This window comes from Xenopus laevis, chromosome 5S, assembly GCF_017654675.1.
Source record: "Xenopus laevis strain J_2021 chromosome 5S, Xenopus_laevis_v10.1, whole genome shotgun sequence".
In the NCBI taxonomy this organism is placed as follows: Eukaryota; Metazoa; Chordata; class Amphibia; order Anura; family Pipidae; genus Xenopus; species Xenopus laevis.
The window spans coordinates 121,389,130-121,403,622 of NC_054380.1; positions in this window are offsets into that span (position 1 = coordinate 121,389,130).

The window sequence follows — 14,493 nt, forward strand, 5'->3', positions numbered from 1 at the left end:
AAGTTTGCATCCGCACCAATTCTTCCTCAATCCCCTCTTCCTCCACCTCCACTCTCTCGACCCAGGATAATGGAGTATACCTATTAGAGACCTTAAAGGAGGGAACAGAACCTGGCCTAGCCTTGCCAAAAGCCTTCCCAGATCCCCCAGGAACTGTTTTTCCCCCTTTGGCCACCTTCAACCAGTCCCCTAATGTGGCATCTTTCCTAACTTTGGAGATGCCTTTACTTTTCTCTTTCCTGGCTAAGCCCTCTTGTTAGAATTAGATTTTTGCCTTTGCTCACCATTGGTTATTCAAAATTTCACCAAAACCCGACGCTGCAGCCACATCCGTGTACAAATGCAAGGCAAAACTATCCCGACAACCATTAAAGTCAGCCAAAAACGGCTCCATATCTATCCCATATATATCTATATATGTATCATAATAAAATAAGCCATTATAATGAAAACCCAACAGTTTATAACACTACGGGTGAATGGGCAAAAGCGTAAAAGACGACTCTATATTGCTCTTAGCCATTAAAGTACCTTGACCACAACGCTGAACCACAGCAACTGCATAAGATGCATAAGAAACTGGTGACAACTCAAGACCAATGCCATCATTAACAGATCCCTCTGATGGGAATGACAAGTGGTGAATGAGTCTATACGGCCCGGCTCTTTTTTAGGGACCAACCCAAGAGGAGATACTCTAAAATTACTAAAAGGTGGCTCAACAAAGGTGCTCTGAACCCTACCAAGAGATAATTGTTTCCCAATTTTCTCAACAACGAGTTAGATCTAGTTAGATCTAATAGACCTTAAATTATCAGGGAAGGGTTGAAGAACAGGAACATCACTTGAAGGGATCCAAAACCCCAACTCAAATCCCTAAAATTGCCATCTCCCATTTTGGGTACAACCTTAGATAAGGCAGCATTGCGGCCAACCTCACTGGGGTTACCAGTTCTATTTCCCGAATCCTTGGCTGACGCACCATAATGGGCACACTCATTTTTAAACCTGCCAACGACAAGCAGATTCGTTCCTCCCGTGACAGCTCAAGACCTTATTTGCCCTTAATGCTGCTGATGGCATTGCTTGCTACAGCCAAGTTTATTATCTCCAAGGACTCCAAGGTCCATTTCCATAATGGATTTGTCTAGTGCAGTTCCATTAAGGGTATAAGTGGCTTGGATATTTTTACATCCCAGGTGCATGACTTTACATTTATCAACATTGAATCTCATTTGCCACTCAGCCGCCCAAATTGCCAGTTTGTCAAGATCCTGTTGCAAGGATGCCACATCCTGGATGGAATTAATTGGGCTGGATAGTTTTGTGTCATCTGCAAACACCCTCCCCTAAGTCATTAATGAACAAGTTAAATAAAAATGGACTGAATACCAAGCCCTGAGGGACCCCACTAAGAACCTTACTCCAAGTAGAGAATGTACCATTAACAACCAACCTCTGTACCCGATCCTGTAGCCAGTTTCCTATCCATGTGTGACTTCATTAAGCCCAACAGACCTTAGGATAGAAATCAGTCGTTTGTTGGGCACGGTATCAAATGCTTTGGCAAAATCCAAATAGATCACATCTGCTGCCCCCCCCCCCACTGTCCTGCATCTTACTTACCTTATCATAAAAAGCAATCAAATATCCTGAGTCAGCCACTGACTAGATTGAGTTGAGCCATTAGTGCAGCTATAAAGTGAGTCTGGGAACTCAGACTCCTCAATTGTATGCACTGAAGAAAAGAACTGATTTAGCACATTTGCCTTTTCTGTATCTGTTACAACCATACTGGTACCATTATTTAATGGAGCAATACTCTCAACCTGCATCTTTTTACTATTAATATATTTAAAAAACTTTTTAGGGTTAGTTTTCACCTCCACAACAATTAACTCTTCATTTACTTTTCCTTCCGGATTGCTAATTTACAACATTTATTACAGTGTTTATGTTCATTAAATGCAGCTTCTGTCCCAACAGATTTGTAGTTTTTAAATGCCTTTCTCTTCTTTCCCATTAACTTCTTTACTTCTGTATTAAGCCACATAGGATGATTCTTAGAGCTTCTACATTTAGTCCTTAAGGGAATAAATTGAGAACAGAAATGATTTAATATTTTAAATGACAACCATTTCTGTTCTGTGTTTTTAGCTGAAAACCTAATGCCCCAATCAATACTCTGTAGGGCAGCCCTCAAGGCACTAAAATTAGCTTTTCCAAAATTCATGGTTTTTGTTGCCCCATTATATATTTGTTTTTTTGCACCAGACATTTGATGATATAACATTATGGTCACTATTACCCAGGGATTAAATGACTTGCACATTTGCTATACGTTCTGGGTCATTAGAGATCACAGAATAGCATTTTTTCTGGTAGGCTCCTCAACAACCTGTACCATAAAATTGTCATGCAACAAGTTTATAAACTTGTTCCCATTAACTGATCTGGCAGTACTGTTGCTCCAGTCAATATCTGGGTAATTAAAATCTCCCATTATCATTACTTTACCCAAACTAGCAGCCTTTTCTATTTGCATGAGGAACTTTGCCTCCTCACTTACATTAGGGGGTCTATAGCATACGCCTACAATTAATTTGCTGGACTATTTACAATTGGTGAAGAACTCCACCCATAAGACTTCTGCCCCCTCATTTTCTAACATAACCTCCTCCTTTATATAAGCTTTTAAATCCTGCTTAACAAACAGACATACTCCTCCGCCTTTTCTGCAACCTGCTATCCGGCGCTCACGCTCAGTCTGATCGGTAAAGATCAAAGGGAGTTATTATACAAGCCGACCCTGCAACATTACTGATTAAGGTAACTGATGCACCTCTAATACTGAATGCCAGCACAGTACACCTACGATCCGGTAAGGTTCTCTCTGCTTAATGTGTGTCAAATGTTTTTTTGACATACCGGCTGTTTTTGCGGTTGGGTTGTCTGATTACACGAGCACCAGCACAGTACCGTAACTTACGGCTTAAGAGATACCTCGGTTGTGCAAATGCACGAATGGTATATCTGAGTGCTTAAAGGCAGTGGACGGAGTTAGTACTGACAGTTTTACTGATCAGACTGAGTGTGAGCGCCAGATAGCAGGTTGCATGAGGGTTGCGTCAGAAGGTCGAATTGGATCCATAGGAGCTGCACATTCTGTACTCCCTTTTTCATCATTGAAGTTAATGGTGTTAATGGCAGCAAGTCAAATGAAAAATAAGAATATGATTGGAAGAATACCTGAAAGGTATGTAGTAAAATTTAACAACAACAATAAAATTGTAGCCTCACAGCAATAGTTTTTGGCTACTGGGGTCAGTGACCCCATTTGAAAGTTGGAAAGATGTCAAAGAGGAAGGCAAATAATTAAAAACCTATAAAAATAGATAATGAAAACTATTTGCAATGTTGCTAGGAATAGGGCCTTTTATAACTTACTAAAAGTTAGCTTTAGTGAGCAGCTTAAAAGTGAACCACCCCTTTTGTGCAGTTAAAAACAATTTCAAAGCTTTGGTGTGGTGCATTATATTCACTTGTTATATATTTGCCAGCCATTCTTGGATATGAAATACATGTTAATCCAAAGTAATCAACTACTTCTTCCAAGGATGAATTTTCAGCTTAGTATAGCACACATTTACCAGTGTCCCATGTCTATAGACCCACTTAATGGAAAGCTATACATTTTCACATTTTATAAATGTGTTCCTTTATTCCTAAGTAAGGACAAAAACAACTTTTTTAAGAATTGTGTAATGCACAAATGCTGAGTGGTATGGCACGGATTAGAAAATCTTTCTCAAGGTCGTAACAAGATAAAAAAGAATTTTTACACCCCATAAAATCTCAATGGTCTGCGGAGAGAATCACACTTCATAATTTTATGCAATACATCTCAGTCTGCAGTCGTTTCCATATTCTTTTTTTTCCCGGAGAACTATACTTTTGTGGATGTGATCCAAAATTTCATTTACACTTATAGAAGTTAGAGCCATCTGTGTACAAAGTTAAGAATTACTTCTGAAACTCATTATGCCTAGGGGTTATTGACGAGAGCTTTGAAGAACACTAATTTGGTAAATATTCTCCTTTATGTTCTATTCATCCCAGTGTGAAGAAGGTAAAGACCATGACTTTGCTTATGCATTGCTAAAAATGGCCCAAAGCATTTTTATTTATTTCAATCAACCGACTTTCAAAGACAATGTCTTACATTCCAGGAATACATATCAGTATAAAGAATATTCAAATCTTTAATTTTCTATTTTCTGCATTTTATACATTAGAGTAAAGTTAAAGGAAAATACAAGATTGATGGTTTAAGGGATAATAGCATGACCTGTCTAACTACAACTTGCACAAGTGTTATATATTAAGCAGTAGTGGTGCTGTTCTAAAGTATGTCTAATACCTGAGCACCTCCACTGTAGTTTGCTGTTGACAAAGCATTTTTACTGTGATGCCTAAATGATGACTACAGGATATGTTTTTAGTGCTTAATTAAAATTCAAAGTTTGCTAAATGTTTGCCAGTGACTTGAGTAACTTGCCCAACTGATGGATATATTTCAAAAATTTAGAGAAAGCGAGTACGGCTTTCCATGCTATAGACCATGAATAATGGAATCAAATAAACAACTGTTGTTGTATTGCAGTTGTATTAGACTAGTAAGTAATGCCACACATACAGTAACAACTAGGGATAATGGAAGTGATGGGTGAGCCTGATATTCAGCACTGTGCCATAATTACATTTGCTTTTATAATTGTGGATATTTGTTATATGTTATATTTCTCTCTGCTTAGCGCTACTTCTGGGGCTATTATAACACCTGGATGCTACATTTATAGAATGAGCCTGATACTTAACACTGTGTCATAACTATGGTTCTTTAGAAATTTTGGATAAAACTTTACTATTATATTTTCTATTTTGTATCTCTCTATAGAGAGTATTTGGTATTAATACTGTTTTTTGCCCTTTCTTTTGATATGGTTGGTAACACCTTTTCAATAACAACAGATACTCCCTTAACCCTTTCGCTGCCAGCCAATTTGGCCAAGTTGGAACTTCTATTGCCAGACCGTTTTTGAACATTTTTTGCTCTTTCACTTTAGGGGACTTTCCTGGGGGGGTCTTTTAGTTTACCCATGAAAACAAGATATTGTTTTTTTCAGGACAACCTAAGCTTTCAAAATATGCTAGAATTTAGTTGTCATTCCAGTCCTGTAAAAAGATATGGGCTTCTAAGTGTATAAAAAAAACAAAAAAAAACAGTTTCACATGATACAAACGCATATATCAGAAGCATAATTTATTTTATGCATGAGAACATGGCAGATTTGGAAAGTTCTGTGTCTCCCGAACAAACCAATACCAAATATATATAATTTTATGGAGATTTCTCACTTCGATAGTTGAAAACTCTGAAGCAGTAAACTACCAAATTTCCAAAGCACCGCTCCACAAAACAGCATTCATCTGATTTCAAGGCCAAACATTCCACTAACAGTAGGTTTACCCTAAAAAACTACCCCTTATTGGAAAGAACAGATTCTAACGAGTTCAAAATGGGTAAATATATATTTGTACTCCAAACTACCAAGTTGCAATTCTTTCCTAAAGTTAGCAGTTTTTATAAAAATGTGTTACATTTTTGAAAAATTACCTCAAAGTGTCCAGTCTACAGCATTGTATCTCCCACATATCATTATATACCAAGATACAACACCCCAAATATGAAAGCCCAGGGTCCGCTGAACAGTTTGATGCCCAATATGCATAGGTGCACCTAAATATGTGGAGTATAGGGGCCCCAGAACGAAGACACCCCATATGAGTTATCAGTTCTGGAATTCCAAATACTGCAGAAGCCACAAAAAAGAAAGCTCTCTGTTTGATTTCAAATTAAGCAGAGAAATCCCTGTTTAAGGCAGGATTTTTTGTTCTCATTTGGTGTGTGAAGGTGTTAGCTACTTGGTGTGTGAATTTTGGGAAGTTTTGAGTTGATTTACTTTATTTAAAATCGATTTTTATTTTGACCCAGAAGGTGAGTGATTGCTAGCCCAGTTCCCTTCACTTCCTGTGGGCTACAAACTCACTGACAGATCCCCTACCCCTCCCCCACACCTGGGTGCCAGTTTCACTTGTTTTTTTGTATTTAGTTTCAGCTGAAATTTATCACTATTTGCACAGATTGTGTGTGTGCTTTTACTTTTATCCTTGTTTTGTAAGGAGAGAAAGCTAAAGGGAGAAGGATTTAAGAAAATAAAACATTTTCTAGTAGCAGTGCAACTCCCAGGCACCTGCTCTCGTTAACCCTCTCCCTGCTAAAGCTTCTCATTGTTGCATTTACTTTTGCTGATTCATAGAATTAAGCTTACTTTTTTGTGGATTGTTTTGTAAAATAATGGGAGGGAATAAAAAACAAAATTATAAAAAAATACCTCAAGCTCCTAAAGGAAAAGGAGCTGAAAAACCTGGCTGTAGCTATGCTAAAAAGCACCAGTCACAGCCTCTGTCAAAAAGCTCCACTGCTTCTGTTTCTGCTGCTGCAGCCAATGTGACCCCTGCTAAAAGTTTTGCACAGGCAGTGGCTATTGGCAACAACCCAAGCCAAGTCACTGCTGGGGTAGAGCAGCTTACAAGGAAGCATGGGGTTAGATGTCTAATGACAGGAGCTCATGGCATAGAGGCTTACATAAAAGCTGCAGCTGAAGTGGTGGGCCCATCTGTAATAGTGGCAGCAAGTAAAATGTATGGGAAAGCCATAATATTTGCCCGTACACTAACTGCAGTGCATACTCTAGTGCAGAGAGGCATCACAGTAGGGGGTGGTTATATCCCTGTAGAACCCCTAGAAGGATTAGGCATAAAGATAGTCTTATCTAATGTGCCCCCCTTCCTGCAAGACCACTTATTGCTACCCCACCTGCAAGCCCTCGGTGAAATAAAGTCAACTATTTCTAAACTTCCCTTGGGTTGCAAGGAGAGCAGATTGAGACATATCCTCTCTTTTAAAAGGCAGGTGCAATTACTTTTGCCTCGGGGTCAAGATACTATTGAGGGGTCCTTTGGTGTTCCATTTGAGGGGGTGCTCTATAAAATTTTTTACTGCACTGAAGAAGTGAGGTGCTTCCTTTGCAAGAACCTGGGGCACACTCGCCAGAGTTGCCCCAAAGGGCATATTAAGACCACAGTCCCTGTTCCTGCCCCCAGTACCTCTAATGCAACACCATACCCTGCCACATCTATTGCTGCAGGCTCCTCAAAGGAGAAATCCCCTTCAGTAAAGAACCTCAAGGGGGTTGTTACACAACCCACCTCTGAAACCTCCAAACCTCCTCCTTCTTCACTCAAGTTATCTAAGGCTACAGCCTGCATTTCAAGTTCAGCAAAAGAGAAGGGGGGGAGGAATGTCAATGCATCCCTTAGTGCTGCAGTTGTTCTTGCCAAAAACCAACGTAACCCTGTTATTAACACTCCTAAGGGTGTGGGGGTGCCGGTGGTTGTAACACCTGTCGTGGTGGGAGCAGAGAGTAGCATTTCCTCTTCAAATGACAAGAAAAAGAAGAGGAAATTTAAATCCAACAGGCTGATACCTGAGGAATGGGTTTCAGTGGTCAATGATGGAGCACCCCCATCCAAGGGCAAAAAGGGCAGCAAAACATCTGTTCCTCATGTGGTGATATTGTCTAGTCCAACTGTTGGATGCAATAAACTGGTGCCAGACCATGCACCTATAGACCCAGTTGGGGAAGAGGAGGGGATTATGGGTCTCCCCACAGAGTCAGGGGTGCTGCATCTGTCTCCAACAGGGGATCTTCCCCTGGAGTATAACGGGACAGCTAATGAAACCCCTGCAGAGTGGGCCGTAAGTGTCCCTGAGGTGCTGAGCTTTGGGAACTACAACCAGCCTCAGTGTTTAGTGCCTCAGGGTATTTCACTCCAAGAAATGGAGAACATTGGGACAACCCCCATACAGGATCCTGCAGACAATGCTGCGAGGGAGGATAATGAGGCTAGAGTTGTAAATATGGAGGATAGCCAGACAGACTCTGTAAGGTCTACTGTGCATGTTAAGATCTCTCCTCCTTTCTCTTCCACTGACCCCAATGTTATTGCCATTCAGGAGGCACAGGAGGCAGTGGAAAGGGCAGAGGTTGCCCATCGAGCCTCTAAAGCTCCTGTTGTTAAGGAGCCAATTCCATCTGCTACCCCTGAGCCAAACACCTCCAGTGGTGTTCCAAGCAAAATCCAAGTATTATCTGAGCCGTTGCTGGGTCTCCAGATAGCAGGTGCTTCTGATCCTTCTCCTGCGACTTCTTGTGTAGATATTATCAAAGCTCCAGTGGAGAGGGGAAATTATCAATCCCTTAGCCAAGAAGAGTTCGTGGATGAGGGGGACATCGAAGAGGAGGTTGACACAGTTGTGACAAATCCTTCTACCCCAATCATCCCAGCTGAGGATCTCAAGATGTTTCTTGAGAGCACCCTTGGTGTTAAATTGGAGAAGAAGCTACATATGGCTCTAGAGAAGTGGCATGATTTGACTTTGGTGATCAGTTCTGTGAGACAATACATCAAGGTCATAAAAGAGGCCAAAAACTATGGAACTGCAGAATATCTCCGTAGTGTTAAGTTCCACAAAAAGTGTTTGTCTCACCAGGCCTCTGTGAGGGCTAAAGCATTTACTAACACACAATAATGGCTCTAAGTATAAGCACTCTTAATACAAATGGCTGTCAGGAGCCTTTTAGAATGTTTCAGGTACTCTCCTTTCTACGCCAAGGAGGGTACTCTGTGAGTTTCCTTCAAGAGACCCATATCACTCAGGAGCTTGAAGCGACCTGGCATCTGGAATGGAAGGGTAGAATCTTTTTTAATCACCTCACATGGACGTCATGTGGGGTGGTGACCTTGTTCTCAGAATCCTTCCAGCCAGAGGTACTGAGTGTTAATTCTGTCATCCCAGGCCGTCTGTTACATCTCCGGGTCCGGGAGTCTAGTGGAACATACAATCTGATAAACTTGTATGCCCCAACTACTGGACCAGAGAGAAAGTATTTTTTTGAAAGTTTATCAGCCTATATGGAGACAATTGACTCAGATGAAGCCGTGATTATAGGGGGTGATTTCAATTACACCCTTGAGGCTCGGGACCGGAATGTTCCCCAGAAAAGGGATTCATCTGAGTCAGCTTTGCGGGAACTCATTGCCCATTTCTCCTTGGTAGACATCTGGAGAGAACAACACCCAGAAACCGATGCTTTCACCTATGTTAGGGTGAGGGATGGCCGTGTGTCTCAGTCCCGGATTGATAGGCTTTATATATCTAGCCATATTATGTCACGAGTTCGGTCCAGTAATATTAGCTTGGCACCTTTCTCGGACCACAATTGTGCTTCTTTGATAGTGGCAGTTGCACCATCTCTGCCCAAAGCAGCCTATTGGCACTTTAATAACAGCTTATTAAAGGATGAAGGGTTTGCAAAGGCAGTCCGGGAAATGTGGACAGACTGGAAGGGTTATCAGGATGAATTTGCCACACTGAGTCAATGGTGGGATGTAGGCAAGGTTCACCTAAAGCTCTTGTGTCAAGAGTATACAAAATGTTTGAGCAGACAGAAAAATGCAGAGATTGAGGCTCTGAATAGGGAGGTGCTTGATCTTGAGCAAAGGCTGTCAGGCTCTGAAGACCAAGCCATACAGTGTGAATATGTAGAAAAGAAAGAGACTCTGCGTAACATGGAACATCGACAGGCTCGTGGTGCTTATGTACGAAGCCGCATGCAGTTACTCTGCGATATGGATCGTGGCTCACGATTCTTCTATGCTCTGGAGAAGAAGAAGGGGAATCGAAAACAAATAACATGCCTTCTTGCGGAGGATGGCACCCCCCTTGAAGATCCGGAGGCTATCCGGGACAGAGCCCGGTCCTTCTATCAGAACCTTTTTTCTCCTGATCCCATCTCTCCAGATGCCTGCAGGGAGCTATGGAATGGGCTTCCAGAGGTCAGCGAGGGGAGAAGAGAGAGGTTGGAAAAACCAATCACTCTGAATGAACTCTCTCAAGCACTCCACTTAATGCCCCATAATAAATCTCCAGGGCTAGATGGATTGACTGTAGAGTTCTTCCAGTTCTTCTGGGATACTCTGGGACATGATTTCCATAGGGTTCTAAATGAGGCCCTCAAGACCGGTGAGATGCCACTTTCGTGTCGTCGAGCAGTGTTATCACTGCTACCTAAGAAGGGGGATCTCCGCCTTATTAAGAATTGGAGACCGGTCTCATTGCTCAGCACAGACTATAAAATTGTAGCCAAAGCTATATCACTCAGGCTCAAGTCTGTGCTGGCAGAGGTGGTTCATCCTGACCAGTCCTATACAGTCCCCGGCCGGACAATTTTTGACAATGTCTTTCTGGTTCGGGATTTACTACATTTTGCCCGGAAGGCTGGTCTATCTCTCGCTTTTCTCTCCCTGGATCAAGAGAAGGCATTTGACAGAGTAGATCACCAATATCTTTTAGGCACTCTGCAAGCCTATAGCTTTGGCCCACAGTTTGTGAGCTATCTAAAAACACTGTACACCTCTGCAGAGTGTCTTGTTAAAATCAACTGGTCTCTGACTGCACCTCTGGCCTTCAAACGAGGAGTTCGACAAGGATGCCCTTTGTCGGGACAGCTGTATGCACTGGCCATTGAGCCTTTCCTGTGTCTACTAAGGAAGAGGCTTACAGGACTGGTGCTCAGGGAACCTGACATGAGGGTAGTTCTTTCAGCATATGCTGATGATGTCATCCTTGTGGCCCAGGACCTAGTTGATCTTGAGCGAGCACAAGAATGCCAAGAGGTTTACGCTGCTGCCTCATCAGCTCGGATCAACTGGACCAAGAGCTCAGGCCTTCTGGAAGGTCCTCTACATGTAGATTCTTTGCCTTCTGCTTTTCGCGACATCTCGTGGGAGACTAAAGTCATCAAATATTTAGGTGTCTATCTGTCAGCTGAAGAGCGTCCTGTTCCACAGAATTTTATTGAACTTGAGGAACATGTTCTTACCCGCCTGGGAAAGTGGAAGGGTCTTGCTAAAATGCTTTCTATGAGGGGGAGGGCTTTGGTGATTAACCAGCTGGTAGCCTCTCAACTCTGGTATAGGCTGACATGTCTTAGCCCAACCCAAGAATTCATTGCTAAAATCCAGAGAAGGTTGCTGGACTTTCTCTGGATGGGAAAGCACTGGGTCTCTGCAGGTGTTTCAAGCCTACCCTTGAGAGAGGGAGGACAGGGAGTTGTATGCATACGCTCTCAAGTACATACTTTCCGTCTCCAGCAGATACAGAGATACTTGTATGCAGATCCTTCTCCACAGTGGTGTACCCTAGCATCCAGCTTTTATCATCAGGTACGCAACATGGGGTATGACCGGCAATTGTTTGTCATCGAACCTGAAGGATTCATAAGAAGCCTCTCACCATTGCCGGCTTATTACCAAGAGACTCTAAAGACCTGGAGCATGGTGACTGTGCTAAGGCAAGGAGGCATTCAGGGGGAGGACATTCTAACTGAGCCCATACTTTACAATCCATCTTTAAAGACTAGGATGTTGGAGTCCACCAGCATCCGTCACCGCCTTTGCAGGGCTCAGCTAACCAGAGTTGGGGATTTCCTGGATTTCGAGAGGTCAGATTGGGTGGAAGCTCGGGCAGTTATGCCACGCATGGGGTACCTTACCACTAGAGTTCCACATCGTCTGCTCCAGGAGATCAAGAATAACCTCTCTCCTGACTCTCACTCATTTATTGATGGGGTTTTACGTGGTGGAGAACCACATCCACCTTGGAACTCTCCACCTCCAGCCATAAAAATAGCACCCAAGACCCGTCAATCCCCTGACACACCTCCTTCTCCCAACTTGAGCCAGTTGGAGAATTTTACCTCGACGTGCTTTTATGACATGACAAGAAAGCTATTGTACTCCCTCATGCTCCACACTGTACACTTTCTTGCTCTTGTCTCCCGCTATGATACCATCTGGAGGCGGGTGTTTAATGAGGGTGAGAAACCCCAGTGGCGAGCCCTTTATTCCAGCCTGGTGCCTAGACCCACTGGAGACTTGAGTTGGAGAGTGCTCCATGGTGCTTTGAGCACAGGAGAGTACCTGGTCCATTTTACAGACTCCACAGCTGCTTGCCCATTCTGTGGCAAAAGGGAGTCTGTGTTTCATGCTTATTTTTCGTGTGCTAGACTGCAACCTCTTTTGGCTCTTTTGAGGAAACTTCATCTGCAGTTCTGGTTACATTTTTCCCCTCACGTTTTTATTTTTGGACGCCCAGTATCCCGGGACAATCGAGAGAAAGACCTTCTCTTCAACTTGCTCCTAGCTTTAGCCAAACTAGCCATTCATAAGTCTAGAATTCAATGTTTGGAGGGTGGGAATCCTCTACCGGTAGAGGCTTTGTTCCGGGTGCTGGTGCGTTCCCGCATCCGAGCAGAGTACACCCAGGCAGTGTTCACTGGCCGGTTGAGTGAATTTGCTGACCAGTGGGCAATAGATGGGTTGCTTTGCTCAGTATCCCCAGATTTGGTTTCTGTTAAAACAACTCTCACACTTCATATTTAAGTGCACTTTAATTTAAGTGACAGATCTATTATATTCATCATCAACATCTCCTTTGAGGTGTAATTCATTTTGGTGAGCAATCACTCACCTGCAATTTGAATAATATTCCAAATACTGCAAAATCCGCACATTTATATCATTTTTTAAGGGGCAAAAGTACAAAAATGTATGTTCACCCCAGAAAACCATATGTTTTTGGAAAGTACACATTCTGACGAATCTAATATGGGTATGCACGTCTTTCTACTCCAAAGTACCAAGCCGCAAAGCTTTCCTACATTTGGCAATTTTTATGACATTACAGAAAATCACCTCAATATTGCAACTCTGAAGCATCGTATCTCCCACATATCATTACATACCAAGATAAAACTCCCTAAACATGAAAGCCCAGGGTCCGCTGAACAGTTTGATGCCCAATATGCATAGGTGCACCTAAGTATGTGGAGTATAGGGGCCCCAGAACGAAGACACCCCATACGAGTTATCAGTTCTGGAATTCCAAATACTGCAAAATCAGAATATTTACAGCATTTTTCAAGGGGGCAAAAGTACAAAAATGTATGTTCACCCCAGAAAACCATATGTTTTTGGAAAGTACACATTCTGACGAATCTAATATGGGTATGCACGTCTTTCTACTCCAAAGTACCAAGCCGTAAAGCTTTCCTACATTTGGCAATTTTTATGACATTACAGAAAATCACCTCAATATTGCAACTCTGAAGCATCGTATCTCCCACATATCATTATATACCAAGAAAAAGCACCCTAAATATGAAAGCCAAGGGTCTGCTGAACAATTTGATGCCCAATATGCATAGGTACACATAAGTATATGGCGTATAGGGGCCATAGAACGAAGACAGTTCTGTAATTCCAAATACTGCAAAATCAGCACATTTACAGCATTTTTCAAGGGGCAAAAGTACAAAAATTTATGTTCACCCCAGAAAACCATATGTTTTTGGAAAGTACACATTCTGACAAATCTAAAATGGGTATGCACAATTTTCTACTCCAAAGTACCAAGCCGCAAAGCTTTCCTACATTTCGCAATTTTTATGACATATACAAAAATCTCCTCAATACTCCAACTCTAAAGCATTGTATCTCCTACATATCAATATAGCAATATAAAACTCCCTAAACATGAAAGTCTGGGGTACGCTGAACAGTTTGATACCCAATATGCATAGGTACCCCTAAGTATGTGGCGTATAGGGGCCCCCAGAAAGAAGACACCCCATACGAGTTCTGTAATTCCAGATACTGCATAATCAGCACATATACAGCATTTTGCAACAGGCAAAGGTACAAAAAACTAGGTTCACCCCAGAAAACCATATATTTTTGGAAAGTACACCTTCTGCCGAATAAAAATTTGCTAAAACTGTCTTTCTACTCCAAACGTACATACTGCAAAGCAACGCTAAAGGCAGTGGTTTTTATGATATTTCTGAAAATCTCCTAAAAATATTGCAGTTGGTCGCATTTATCTCACCCAATTTCTTACATACAATTGGAAAACACCCTAAATATTGACGCCAAGGGTCTACTGAACAGTTTGATGCCCAATATGCATAAATATACCAAAGCAGGTGGGCATGTGCGGACCCCAAATGAAAACAGTGCATAAGAATTTTCTCAGCTGTCAATTCGCCTTCTGTGAACATAGCGCCCTGACTGCATATAATGTGCCGTAAGACCCCCTAACAGTACAAAGACCCCCCAAAACCATATATTTTTGGAAAGTATACATTCTGCTGAATAAAAATTTGCTACAACTGTCTTTCTGCTCCAAATGTACATACTGCAAAGCAACGCTAAAGGCAGTGGTTTTTATGATATTTCTGAAAATCA